The 5,971-nt window shown below is 35.8% G+C and overlaps 1 long non-coding RNA gene across 1 annotated transcript in view; it reads right to left on the bottom strand.

The window, feature by feature from the left end:
* LOC113599273 (uncharacterized) overlaps positions 1-5,971 on the bottom strand; it is an 88,319-nt gene that overhangs the window by 49,813 nt on the left and 32,535 nt on the right. The window lies entirely within an intron of this gene.

The following is a 5,971-nucleotide window of genomic DNA, read 5'->3' on the forward strand; positions in this document are numbered from 1 at the left end:
TCTCCAAAATGTCTCCAATGAAAGACATTTTATTGTTGGTAAAATGCTATCAAACAGCATCACATGCCAGAGAGAACTCGTTTGTAAAAGGAAGACTCAATCAATGAAGCAAAATTCATTGTTGTCTTATTTTAAGAAATTGCCACAATCACCCCAAATCACCACCCGGATCAGTAAGTAGCCATCAACATCAAGGCAAGACCCTCTACCACAAAAAAAATCTTACGACTCACTGAAAGCTCAGATGATGCTTAGCATTTTCTAGCAATATTTTAAATTAAGGTATGTTACATTTTTTAGACATAATGCTACTGCACACTTAAAAAACTATAATATAGTGTACACATAACTTTTATATGCACTGGTAAATCCAAAAATTCATTTGACTCACTTTATTGGGATATTCACTTCATTGCAGTGGTCTGAAACTGAACCTGAAATATCTCCAAGGGATGGTTGTGATATGTTTTGCACAGATAAGATGGCTTATTCTCCCCAGTTACAGAAATCTTGTCTTTTTGATTAGGAAAAGAAAATTTTAATATGTGAGAATTTGGTTTTTGCACTGGAGTTTTCATTTGTTTTTAATAGTCTTCCATAGATGAAGGGTTTGACAGACTACGAATTGGGCTCCTTACCAAGAGAAATGATGTGTCTTCAAGAGCACAGCATAGGGGTTATAAATATGGCTAAGGAATCAGAATAGGACTTTAGCTTGGTTCTGACACCGATTAGCTGTGTGACTTTGAGCAAGGTATTAAGGCTCAACTTTGTCATTTGCAAAATGAGAAAATTTATCTATTCGCAGGGTTGTTGTGAGGATGAAATGAGTGATAGAGTCTAAGAATGTCATATAGTGCTTGGCACATAGTAAATGCTTGATAAATATTATTTGAAAAGTTAAGGTATAACACTCTATTGTAGATTGTGTTCACCAGGAAGATCCTAAGACAAGGATTTGTGTACAAGCAATTTACTAAGGAAATTTGTGAAGAAAAAACGGTAAGAGAGGAGGAGAAGCAGGACAGGAAAAGAAGAAATCAAGCAGATGTGTTGATTACAGGCAAAGTCCAATGGAAGTGGTATCAGGCTGACCCCACAGGGATCTTTAGTGTATATGTTACACCTTGGAATTTGTTTCAATCTGAAGCAAGGCACTGAAATTTCATCTCTGCACCTTTCAGTCATTGGCTAACGACCACCTGGGAGAATATAAGCTACCTCTGGCTGTCTGCATAAATGGACAAAGCAACTCCAGTAGCTGATGGCCATTCTCCAGGTCATGATCCCAGGTCATGGGATCGAGCCCCACATTGGGCTCTGTGCTGGGCATGGAACCTGCTTAAGATTCTCTCTCTCTCCCTTTGACCCTCTCCCCTACTCATGCGTACTCTCTCAATCTAAAAAATAAGAAATTAAAAAATAAAGAAATCTGTAAGAAGGCTGCCAAATTGCCTGTTTATGAGATGAAATATCCTTGAAAATGGAGGGGTTTAAACCACTCGATTAATATTGTAAAGCAATTAGATGAACAGGGCATTCCTCTAACAATGAGAGAAAATGGAATCATCTCCACCCCTCCATCCCCATGTAGAGAACATGTAGGAAAGTAGACTTCCTTTGATTATGTAAGACCATATAGCTCTTTATAACCATAGATACAACTCCTTAATGGATATGAATATACAAGTTTGAGAGTAAGAGCAAGAAAGAGCTTAGGTACCACTTTGTGGAATAGAGAAAAAGTATTTGGAGTACCAGGAACTTAATAATCCTGAAAGGAAAGAGTGAGAAACAGAGAGTGAGAGAAGGAAAGGGAAAGCTGGGCACTAAATAGAAAGAAGGGCATGAGATCCCCTTAATGGTGGGATGTCCCAAGAACATAAAAGAACATGTGATTTCATATTGTTCCCTATTTATTTATTTTTTATTTTCTAACATTTATTTATTTTTGAAAGAGAGAGAGTGCAAGCTGGAGAGAGGGAGACACAGAATCCAAAGCAGGCTCCAGGCTCTTAGCTGTCAGCACAGAGCCTGAAGTGGGGCTCGAACTCACGAACTGCAAGATCATGACCTGAGCCAAAGCCACTTAACCAACTGAGCCACCCAGGCACCCTGCATTGCTCCAAAACCCACAAAAACAGTAACAAAAACCAGTCATTTCCTTTTCAGGGTTTGGAACTGATTTGGAAATAAACATAGGAGTCAATTCACCAAAATATCAATGGTGAAGTTGGACTAATAAATATGACTTGACCTAAAGCCACAATTGGGATTTCTAATGCTTCTCTCCAAGTCTAGAACTCAGATACTCCCTCTGCCAGACCCAAACCATAGTCTGCAAAGTTATCTGATTTGGTGTCGAGAGAATCACAACGTCACACAAAATGGACACTAGTAGTAGGGAAAGAGAACGGTTTCCAGATGTGGCTCTAGAAGGTGGGAATGAACCCTGACCCATGTGTACTTAGAAGGGAAAAAAAAATCTAGAATAGAATACACACACTGTTGACTGATAGATCCAAAGGAGCAGGAGGAGGAAATATCATTCCATCCAAGAAATCATAAATGAAATCATACACCATATACCTGCCTCAATATAACAATCCAAATCCTCTTTCCATAAGGAAAGAAACTTGCTATTATTCTCTGAGCATGTGCCTGACCCAAAATTTAAAAATTCCTTAACAGGATACCTCTGTCACCATGGTAACCAGAAGTCTGTCCCTCTCTGGATACTTTAGAATTATTCAGCTAAATTCCCAGAGAAGAGGAGAATCTGGAACGGGGTGTTAAAAAGAATGAAAGAACGTAAAATTAGTATCTCATTTTCTTAACTTGACATTCTCCTAGTAAGGAAAACAAGGAACTTCTCTTATTGATAAATTTAACATGGGAAGAGACAAATCTGTTTCTTTTATGGCTTTTGGGAAACAGTGTTACTCATTCAAAAGTGAATCACCTTGGTTTATCACAGCCAATAAAATTCCTGTGAGAGATAGAATGAGAGTAGGATAGGAAATTATTAACACAGTAAAGATAAATTCTCCTAAGATCCTAAATGCACAACCAAACTGTTAATACTGCATAATAGAAAATCAGTATTCAAATCTAGAATCAATCATTATTCAAATTTTACCATTTTCTTTTTGGGGTTAAGATCTGAAAACTAAAGTTCACAAAAACTGTATTTAAAAGTTGAAGGTTTTTATATATATGAAATGTTTTATACACACCAAACTGATGATTTCACAGACATTACTGTCATAATGATACCAAGTTTTTTTTTCTTTTTTTCAAGTGAAACATGTATTAAGATTTAAACAGATGTTTAAAAAAATTTAAACATACATTTAGTAACATTTAAGCATATATTAAGAAAATTGTAGAATGGGTATATGAACATGACAACAATCCTGAATGTGCATGGATGAGATTAGGAAACCTAGTGTATGGTGGTTATCTCATTCTCTTTATTTTATTGTTATTTATTATTATTATTTTTCACTTGAAAAAAAGAAAAAAAAACTTGGTATCATTATAACAGTAATATCTGTGAAATCATCAGTTTGGTATGTTGGATAACAACTAAATTTTTTCAAAGTTCCTTGTCTCAGTAATAGATAAGGAAACCCAACACTTAAGAATGCCTTAAGTGAGACTGTTTGCTTGAGCAGGATTTGATTTAGATGAATTTAGCAAATTCCTTTCTGATTTGTGACCAGCCAGCTTCTGCCCAGAATGTCTGTTCAGGTTGGGTTGATGGAGACAGTGACCCTTGGGGCTGGACCAGCCAACTGAAAAATCTCTAAGAGGCAGACTCGCAATGAACAGAGATGGCTATGGGATACTAGAGCAGCTTTCCACTTTCCTTTTTATGAAGAGTATTATAAATTCAGCAAGGGATATAGTTGGAAAATAAGTCAAGAGTGTACATTTGTCTCTAATTCCATGGGGGTCCTTTTTCAGGATCCCTGAATCACCACTCCTTTCTGTGCCACCAGGAATAAGTAGAGGGTGATTGTTACAAATACTCTTCTATTTTCATGGAGCTGTATGTGCCCAGTGCTTGTAGGGAGATTTTCCTAATTCCTGTGGCAAAGATGAAGCAGCTCTCTTCCAACCTAATAAACAGGAGTTTCCTGATTTTATTGAGAGAGTAATAGCACCTCCTCAAATATCACACAAATGTTAAAGGGGATCTGAGTGTTTCTGGTTTCTCCAACATTTCAAAGGTTTTGAACAAGCTTCTATTTAAGTATTGTGATATGTCATTATTTGGGGTTAAAATGATAACCATTTACTAATTCAGTCAGTCCATCAGTCAAAAACAATTTTCTGAGCACCAATTCCATAGGATGGGTGCATGCTTGGTTTGTTTGAAGACCCCAAGCTGGAATTCAGGGAGAGGTAGGGGGCAATAGAAGAGAGGTCAGCAAGGGAACCAGGGAAAGACTGCCTCAGATATATCTCTTGATGCTCAACCCCTACCGCCTCCAAGTAATCACATTTCCCTAGAGTTGCCAGTGTAACGGCTCCATCCTGTATCTTGTACAACATATTAATTTCATAAATGTAAAATTACCCCATAATATTCATGCGGGAATGGAAGGATGGTATAGAATGCTGCCTAAGAGGTCAAAGTCTGGGCATGTGATAAAATGCCTATCTTAAAGATGCTGTCTTTTGAGAATGCAACATGATTTCCTCCTACAGAAACTGTTCTTTTAAAGATATTTTCAGGGAGCCTGGGTGGCTCAGTTGGTTAAGTGTCCGACTTCAGCTCAGGTCATGATCTTGCAGTTTGTGAGTTTGAGCCCCGCATAGGACTCTGTGCTGACAGCTTGGAGCCTGGAGCCTGCTTCAGATTCGGTGTCTCCCTCTCTCTCTGCCCCTCCACCACTCATGCTCTGTCTCTCTCCCTCTCAAAAATAAACATTAAAAAAATGTATTTTCTGGTCTTCTATTTCTTGTTCTTTTTTGGTTTCTGATGAGTTTTGTTTCCTTTTGCTTTAGAATTAGACATTTTTTATTCATCTTTACAAGTTCCAAAACTAACCCCTTTCTCCTTTTTAAAAGAAAAAATCTTATTATATTGTTTGCCTTATAAAATCATATTGCCTTATTGTGAAGTAATTAAATCCATGGGCTTTGGGGTAAGAATACAGTGTTCAGATCCTGACTCTGTCATTTGCTATGTATGTAATCTTGGCAAGTTACTGAAATTGTGTGCCTCAGTTTCCCCATGCATAAAATGAAGATTATATTCATACTTACCTTAGAGAGTTACAGTGAAAATTAAGAGAGAGAATCTCTGCCCTAGTAAGCACTAAATAAATGTTAACTATCAAAATTATTCATTCTGCTTCAATAATAATTAGCACATACCAGACTTTTTTGATATACTTATATAAAAACATTCTATTCATTGTTTACTAAACAGGATTTTTAAATATAATAACTATCAAATCTTCCTTAATTTGTCAAAGTCTTTAAATTTTTAAATTAAGTTTCAAGGCCATCTTACCTAATTTGGTGTTATTTATATTTAATAACTTTACATTCTCTTCAATTATTTATACTTTGGAAATAATCTAAATAATTATTAAGTCTCTCTGTAAAACTGAATAACAATCTTACCATTATTTTTTCTACTCATTTCATTATAAATTTTTTTTTAATTTTTACATTGTACTGTACAGAAAATACAAGTTATATGTCTATATATAGGAAATAAACCAGAATTAGAAAATATAAAAAAAAGTTCCAAGAGGAATATGTGTAATTTTTTTTATAAAAAGATCAATCTCTTCTATGTTTTAGATCACTTTTATAATAACATACAATAAAATGATTACATAAACTGACATCAAACATTTTACATATGTAACATTGACCTTTATACAAGCCACGTCCCATTATCAGCTGACATTGATAAGGTTTAGGGCTATATATATGGAGAGAGAAACAA

Source organism: Acinonyx jubatus, chromosome C1 (assembly GCF_027475565.1).
Source record: "Acinonyx jubatus isolate Ajub_Pintada_27869175 chromosome C1, VMU_Ajub_asm_v1.0, whole genome shotgun sequence".
NCBI lineage: Eukaryota > Metazoa > Chordata > Mammalia > Carnivora > Felidae > Acinonyx > Acinonyx jubatus.